The following is a 9277-nucleotide window of genomic DNA, read 5'->3' on the forward strand; positions in this document are numbered from 1 at the left end:
AGGTTTGATATTTACGCAAAAGCTGTTTCTCTGCAGAGTGGCAATGGGAACAAAGAGCTTGATTACAGAAATCTTTCAACTCCTCCTTCACAGAATCACTGCGTGACTAGGTTGGAAGAGACCTTCAAGACCACAGAGTCCAACCCATGCCCTAACACCTCAATTAAACCATGGCACCAAGTGTCACATCCAATCTTTCCTTAAATACATCCAGGGATGGTGACTCCACCACCTCCTCAGGCAGACTATTCTATTACTTTTATCACTCTCTCCATAGAAAACTTTTTTCTAATATCCAACCTATATTTCCCTTGGTGCAGCTTGAGACTGTGTCCTCTCATTCTGTCAGTTGCCACCTGGAGAAATAGACCAACCCCCACCTGACTACAACCACCTTTCAGGAAGTTATAGAGAGTGATAAGGTCATCTCTGAGTCTCCTTTTCTCCAGGCTAAACAACCCCAGCTCCCTCAGCTGTTACTCATTTGGCTTGTTTTCCAAGCCCTTCACCAGCTTTGTTGCCCTCCTCTGGACACACTTAAGAGTCTCAATGTCCTTCCTGAACTGAAGGGCCCAGAACCGGACACAGCACTCAAGGTGTGGCCTCACCAGTGCCCAGTACAGGGGAAGAATGACCTCCCTGCTCCTGCTGGCCACACTATTCCTGATCCAGGACAGGATGCCATTGACTCTCTTGACCACTGGGGCACACTGCTGGCTCTAGTTCAGCTGCTGTCACCAGTACCCCCAGGTCCCTTTCCTCCTGGGCATTGTCCAGCCACACCATCCCCAGCCTGCAAGGTTGCAGGGGAGTTTTGTGGTCAAAGTGCAGGACTCGGCACTTGGACTTGTTAAACTTCATCCAATTGGACTCTGCCCATCCATCCAACCATTCCATGTGTCTCTGCAGAGCTCTCCTACCTTCCAACAGATCGACACACGCTCCCATCTTAGTGTTGTCTGCAAATTTACTAATGAAAGACTCAATACGCTCATCCATGTCATCAATGAAAATATTGAACAGAACTGGCCCCAGCAAAGATCCCCGAGGGGCACCACTGGTGACTGGCTGCCAGCTGGATGCGGCATCATTCACCACCACTCTGGGCCCAGCCATCCAGCCAGTTCCTAACCCATTAAAGAGTGCTCCTGTCCAAGCCATGGGCTGCCAGATTTTCCAGCTTCCCACTGGTCATCTCCTCACCCCTTCTTATGTCAATACCTCCAATTCTGCGGCTATTTTCTGCTCCTTAACCTGACAATGAGAAATGCTAAAATCACTTATGTCTTCAATTTTTCCTGCAGGATATGAATCAACACTATCTACAATATATTCATGTCTCTCTCAGTAAGTACAGCTGTGAGGAAGAGAACAAAACAAAAACAAACCCTCAAACAGAGAGGTGAAACAATGGTGAGAACAAGCCTCCTGCAAAGCTTTCAAGCCTGCTGTGTTTTTATTGTTTTTTTTGATACATACCCCTCTTATATCCCTGAGCAGGATATCTTACTGCTTCAACATTTATAGTCTTGGGTTAAGGTGAGGAGAGACATGAGAGAAGTTTAACTCCAGAAGCGTCTTGATCAGTTTCTTGGACTACAGTTTTGGTTTAATTTTGTCCAGAATACATCTCCCATGACTATTGCTGATGTTCTCTAAAATCTAATAAATCTAATCAACACTTTTTTTTGTTTGTTTTTTCTTCTTTTTTTTTTTTGGGTTTTTTTTTTTTTTGTGTTTTTTTTTGTTTTTGTTTTTGGTTTTGGTTTTGGTTTTGTCTTCCAAAGATGAAGTCAGAAACTGGAATAGGCATCTGCATTTTACATGCAGAGTGTAGACTTTGATCAAGGAAGTCGTTACAGGAGTTATGCGCAGCTTAAAGATCTCCAAAAATATCACAGTGGAAAGACTGAGAGGAAGACCCATATTAGATCCTCCTTGCCATCAGATGCACCACTCACATCTGCCCAGGAGCACAACCTTACTTTGGTAAGGTTCACTCTTCCAGTGAAAAGCCTGTCCAGGGCTCACCCGCCTATCTTGAAGGAACTGGGACAGAAATGCTTTCCCTATATACAACAGATTTACACAATACACTCCAAGAAGACATAAACCACAGGTTATGTGCCTTCAAAGGTTCAATCCCTCGTCTCTTTTCTCTGGTAAGAGTCAGGCTGAAATTGCTTTGGGAATAAGAGAGTTTTTGCTCTTGTAACCCTGTGGGGAAAAGATTAGGAAATCACAAGCCTCGTCTTTCATAAGTGAAAGAACTCATGCCTTACTAACTGATCACAGTGCTTTCTGAGGAACATTTGCAGTGGTCTTAGAAGTGTGCTTGATGGCATTGAGGGCTAGAGAGCCAAATCTATGTATGCAGATCATTGCACCGACTGCAGCATCCCTTGCACGGATCAGGTTATGCATGGGTCATCTCTCCCCACTGGTGAGCTATGCAGGGAGAGGCAGCCCAGGGAAACTTCTGGGATCCACTGACCTACAGTTGTCATTTCTTTGGGTTGTAAATTGAACTTCCAGGCAGGAGACACTTGAAACAAAATACCCATCATATAACAAAGCCATGTATTAGAGACAGATGTAATTCCCTATGCCTTCCCACAGCACATGTATGTGCACACATACCTACACACAGGTACACGTGCACAGTTCAGGATGGTGTGCATTCAGTTCAGCCTTGCATCTTTGCATCCTTTCAATTTTGCATCAGTGTGATTCTATCCTAAATGATGACTTTTTGAAACAAAAATGCCTCTACTTTTGCAATCTCTAATTTTTTTTTTCCCATTACTGATTTTATATGGGATATTTAATGTGTTTTGTTTGTCATGGCCTTTCAGGAGGGATATGTATGTTCCTTTGAGCCTGCCTTTTGTTAGAATACTACTTATTTTTCCTGTCCCATTCTTTGTCCTCTTTCATTCTTTACAATGGCATGGGCTGAGCGCAGTGCTTGCTGGTTCCCTTGTAACTCAGATCTCCCCTCTGCCTAGTGGGCTGCAAACTTGGAGCAGGTCCCAGGTTGTGTTGTTTCTGTTGGGAGACTTTTCCTGTTTGCCTTTGTCATCCTCAAGGGGCTTTCTGCAGCCTCCTGCAATCTTGTTTGATTTGGTTTCTAAGGCAGTGCCTCAGGGTTCTGTGGGCAAGCTGGTGAATTTATGTGTATAACTGGATGCAGACCATTCTGCTCCATTCTCTGGGACAGCTACGTTCTACAGTTGCTCTTTTGTTTTGCCCTGAAAAAATGAGGGTAACAACATCTGTCTCTTCTGATAATTGTGAAATTGCCCTGAAAATCCACCCTGTAGATCCAGTGTTTCTGGAGACTTACATGAACAGCATATTTTCTCCCCACAGAATTAGATTTATAGGAAAACCTTTGTAAAAGCCAAGAAATTTCCTCCTAAGGTCAAACACATTGAGAAAGTGAATCTATTTTGGGGGATTGCTGGCAAAGCTACAGATAGGTGATTCCTTTGTATTGCAGCTGCAGATAACTGAGTCCTAATTTCCTACAAAGAGCCCACATTCAGATAATTTCTGAGCTGTCTGCTCAGTGAAACTCCCACACAGAAAAAGTAGAGGCTTTTCATGGTACCTTGAGAGCAGTTGTTGCACAGATGATGCATCCTCCAAGGAGGCAGCTGTAATTGTAAAATAGATGAACTCTAGAGCTGAACTCTTTGCTGTGTTATCAGAGTCATATGGGAATGATGCTTGGAGCTGAGCAGTGCTGCCACGGAAAAGCAGAGTCACACCCACTTCAAGGCTTCTGTTCTTAAATATCACAGTTAAACCTAACAGCAGTTCAGAAGTTGTGAACTGCTAAATAAAAGCTAACTGTAAGTACTCTCCCTTTACTAAAATAACCTATGTTCCATTTACCAAATAAATCTCATGTGGAAATTGGAAAAGCAGAGCAAAACCTGTATTGTTTGGGCAATACACATATGTAGTGCACAAACATGATACACAAACTACATTACCAAGGAATGTCTATATGGCTCATTTGACACTTAGATAATCAACTCTAGTAAAATATTGTTGTAGAGTGGATTAATTTTTCAAATTAAAATATGAGCGCAGATATTTTTGTCAACCTGATGCAGAAGCATTGCATCCCATTTTGGAAGAAAACAATAAATAGTCTTAAGATGTTTGAGGATTTCTGTTTTGGAGGGACAAGATTGGTATCAGACATGTCTGAAGCTTGGCACCACTTTGGAATACAGGAGAGAAAGGCAAGTTTCTGAGGCTGCAGTCATGAACTGGAGTATTCACCCCAGAAGTGTGCTGGCTGGGAACAAGGAATACATGGAGCTGGATAAAGACCAAACTTCAGAGACAGCAGGAGCACGATATTGTCTGTGCATCAATATTATGAAATCTGCTTCCATCAGCTGATGAGACTCCTTAGCCTGGTGCATTGTTACCACTCCAAACTTTTCCAAGTCTGACCAACACCAGAGTCAAGGAAGACTTACTTAGAAATGGTTGAAGTATGACAAAATCATAGGATTGTTTAGGTTGGAAAAGACCTCTAAGATCATCAAGTTCAACTGTTAACCCAGTACTGCCAAGCCCACCACCAAATGCCACATCACATTATACTGCTATTTCCCGCCGGGAAGACTGCACATAATCAATATGATTGATAAGCAAGCTTCACTTTATTGATCAAAAGGCCCACATGATATTGAGGCTACTTATTATTATGCATACTTGTTAATATTTGATTGGTTACAGTAAAAGAAAACTATATACTTGTTAATATTTGATTTGTAACAGTAAAAGAAAACTATATACTTGTTGATATGTGATTGGTTACAGTAAAAGAAAATTATATTTGGATCTGTTCCTGTTTTCACCAAGCTTCTCCCTCAGACTTCTCAACCTCAATGCTTTGTTATGGTAACACAGCTGCATTCAAGGTCATGCTGACCTCCGCCTGGTTCCTGTGTGAATGCAAGCGATCTTCAGCAAAGCTCTCTCCTGTCTACATGGCCTTGGTCACGTAGCCATTCCTCAACATCACATTTTTTAAATACCCCCAGGGCTGTTCACCACTTCCCTGAGCAGCCTGTTACAATTCTGGATGAACTTTTCCATTACTAATTTTTTTCTAACATCAAATCTAAACCTTTCCTGGCACAACTTGAGACCATTTTCTCTTGTCTTTTTTCTTTATTATCTGGAAGAAAAGACCAACCCCCACCTCACTACAACCTCCTCTCAGGCAGTTGTAGAGAGTGATAAGATCTCCACCAAGCCTCCTTTTCTTCAGGCTAAACACCCCTAGCTCCCTCAGCCACTCCTCGTAGGATTTGTGGTCTAGACTTTTCACCAGATTTGTTGCTCTTCTTTGGACACATTCTGGCACCTCTATGCCTTTCTTGTAGCGAGGGTCTCTCGAGCCACAGTACCCGAGGTGTGGCATTTGTATCACCAGCAAAAGCCTCAGCACCAGCTCAGGAGACTTACAGACATGGGATGTGGTCTGAAATATCTGCAAAATTAGTGTCTTCTGTCTTCTCAAGAAGAGCTGTGCCTACTTGGTTACAACATCTTTCCTGAAATAAAACCAAAAGCCCAAGCAATTCTGAAGCCTGCACTAAGCTTTCACCAGTGTAGCTGGCTTCAGGGAGGAGAGAGCAGCAGAAAAATAAATTACCCTACTGGAATTCATTCAGTACTTGCCACATGCTTAAAGTGCAGCTTTTCTGTCTGGGTATTTTCATAAGCAATAAGGTTGCAGACATAGCATTTTTCATCCTATTTCCCCTGCTTTGGATTACATGACATGTACTGTCTTTATGGCTGAATAAAAGGTCATGACTGGCCAGCTGGTAACACAAAGTGCATTTTTACACTAATGGCAAGGTATTCTAGCTTTTATTTCATATTGCACTGACTATATATTTACATAAACCTTACATCTGTTTGGTTACGTTAAGCCAGAGGGTGATGATCTTTGTCTTTACAAAAGAGCTTATTTAATTCTATTGAACAATGCTTTCTATTTAAAAGATCAAAGTCAGTGCAGCCCCCTGCAGAAACAACTTAAAAGTTTCTTCAACTGTTCAAATTAATAAAATATGATAACTGGGACTAAATAAGCAGGAAAAAGAAAAAAGAAAAAAGAAAAATAAAAACTCCTTGGGGGCTTTGTTGATCCTGAACTTTGAAACATTTTTTCCTGTCATCAAAGTTGCATTGAGTGTCCTGACTCTCCTGCCTCTGAAAAGGCAGGAATTGATAGCAGATGCAGTATGCACAGTTTTCAACAAATTTCTAGAAGCTGTTAATGCTGTGGGGAAAAGATACAATGCAGTGAAGAAAACCTAATGAAGAACTGGCCTCTCTAGATTCCATGTGCTAGTTCCAGGTACTAGTGAACTCATACTTGATAAAAATATCAGTTTGTATGTGATGGTGTGGTGCTTCTCTTGGGACTTCCGCCTGCGCTTCCTGGCCAGCTCTGGCACCAGCGTCACAATAAGGTATGGTCCTGTGTTCTGGAATACAGTTCCGACCTTGTAGGTGCTTTCCTCAGCAGAAGCATGAACAATGCGAGAAATAAAGCGATGGAACTCCGGTGGGGAACTTCAACTGGGCTTTATTAAATCCATGTAACTTCTTTTCACCCAGCTGTCAGCCCACCAAAGCCCACTGAACTCACGGGTTTTCACCTTAAATATGGGGGTGGGGGAGTGGGGAGGATACAACTTGGAACCAATCCAGAATGGGGAGTGACTCCAAACATAAATCACAACTTATAGGACAAATTAAGGGACAAAGGGGGAATGGGGACTTGGACCCCACCAACCACTCAACGTCCTCACCAGAACTTTCTAGAGTTCAGGGTGAGGCTTTGAAGTGACAGACAGGACCCAGGTGTCACATAAATGATGGTTGATTAATAACAATAACTGGGGTAAACCATAATAGGGTAAAATATGGGGTACATGTACCATTATAAAACAAAGAACAAAAGCATGCAGAAACTTGGTAAAACCCACAATGCACCACAACATTTGTATATTAGATTTCTTGGTAACTCTACAGAAAATATTGGTAAAAAATCATGAGTTGGAAACTGTTGCTGTAGTGGAGATAGACATTTCATGTCTTCTGAGAGAGCCTGCATGCCACCTCCTAGCATCTGATTTTGGGGAAATTGTCTTGCAAATCCATTTTTGGGAGGCGAATGGCTAAACACCTGCCTTACATGTCAGTGCTGAAGTTTGGTATTTGCTTGCAAGTATCTTCCTCACCTCCCAGACTGACAGCAGCACTCACTACTGCCTACACTGGGTGAGCCCCATGGCTACAGCTCATGCTATGGCAGAATGGGGTCAAACACACACCAAAATTCACCCTTTGCACCTGTCCAGGGGTTATATCTGTCAGGCAGCCCAGGAACATGGACCAAAAGGAGCTGTAGCATGTTCCCACTTCACCCTCAATTAAGACACTGATGAAACTGGCCCCAAAGTCTGTTTTGACTCCAAGGAAACATTTCCAAGAGATCTATATTGCTTCTACATCTCTTCAACACAATACATCCACATTAGCGCTGCAACTTGGATCAGGAGAGTGCTGTGGCAGCTTTCCTCCTGATCACCCATCCTTGCCATGCTTTGCTTCATGTGCTGAAACATTTGTGGCATCTATCAACTGGATTCCATCCAGACAAAGCTAAACAAAAAAAAGATCTGGTGTACTTACTTACTTAAGGAGTGCACTTACTGCACTACAGCTGCTAACTTGAAGCCAGTCAATGTGACCAGATTAGAGCTGCTCTAAAATAAATCTCTGAAATACATGGAGAGCACACACTGGGTCCCCTGTGCCAGCTCCTCTGTGCTACAGATCATCCCTACTTGTTCCAGGCCACCTGCTAATGTAGACACAACCCAAAGAGGCTGCACTGCTGCTCTGTAAGCCTCTCACTGTTTAAATGGGTGAATAGTGCCATTTTAGGCACCATATGGTATCCCTGCAGGCCTCCAGCTGCCACTCTGCAGATCAACAGCTCAACCAAATGTCTCGTGTCATATCTGGCAGCCCCATGCAGACATCTCAGATACCTCAGGGAGACTAACTGCTGTGGATGTCTATGTTTAGACAACTGAATACCATTTTATTTAGCATCTATTCCCCTCTAGACCAGAAAAAAATGCAGCAAATGAGATTAAAAATGAGAAAGGAGGTGCTTGAAATACTATGGTGTGTTCTGTGAAATAAAATACACAATAAAGAATAAATAAAATAATAAAAATAGAATTTCTTGAAAACTTCATGTAAAACTCTTTTTTGAAATAAACTAAAAGGTATACAAAGCTTAATCTGACAACAACAGAAGTATTGTTTTGTCCTTCAAGAAACAGCTGAATTTTACAAATTACATTTACTATTCAGTAAGGGTTTTAACAGAATAATTGCAAAGCTTTAGATTCAGTTTCTGTTTGTGTAATTTATTGGTCTAATGCCCCACATGCTCTGAGGACTGCGTCATCAGAGTGTTTGCAGGACCATATCCTAAAGCTAGTAAATCAATAAATTATCAAATTACTAATTTTGCTGGGATAGTAATAAATGAATCAGGCTTTGGCATGTTTTCTGTCCTGGGGGTGACTGACAGAGAGCAGCCCCTCTCTGTTACTAGCAGACTCCTGGTGTCCAGCATGGGCTGGCTGTAGGTGAGCATGGATGCTCTCTGGGCTGGCCACACTCAGGACTGCTTGGCAGAGGCTGATGGCCTCCCTCACACAGGAGGTCTTAACACTGTGAGCATCCTCCAAAGCTGTAGAAAAAAACCCCATTTTTTCAGCCAAAGAACAGCCTAAGTTTCTGAATCTGCATGGAAATTCTTGGAGATTACAGGCCTTCCAAACACTTAAAAATCCTGACCTCTTGTGGCCAGCAAACCGTCCAGCCAAATTTCTGTCAGTTTGTAACCCAGATGGTGCTCTCGCTGGGTGCAGTATGGCCATTTGTGTATTCTTGCTGCCCCTCTCCCAGACCTGCCTGTGTACCAGGAGTCATTGACAAACTCCACATCTGTACATCTCTGAGGGTCCAGAGGAGGCCACAAATGTGACATAAGGCTGGAGCACCTCTCCTATAAAGGCAGGCTGACAGAACTGGTGCTGTTCAGCCTGGAGAAGAGAATGCTTTGGGGAGACCTTAAAACAGCCTTCCAATACCTAAAAGGGTCTTTTAAACAAGAGGGAGAGTGACTTTTCACATGGGCAGATAG

This window comes from Chamaea fasciata, unplaced genomic scaffold (assembly GCF_029207755.1).
Source record: "Chamaea fasciata isolate MVZ Bird 193981 ecotype frontalis unplaced genomic scaffold, bChaFas1.0.hap1 SCAF_3, whole genome shotgun sequence".
In the NCBI taxonomy this organism is placed as follows: domain Eukaryota; kingdom Metazoa; phylum Chordata; class Aves; order Passeriformes; family Sylviidae; genus Chamaea; species Chamaea fasciata.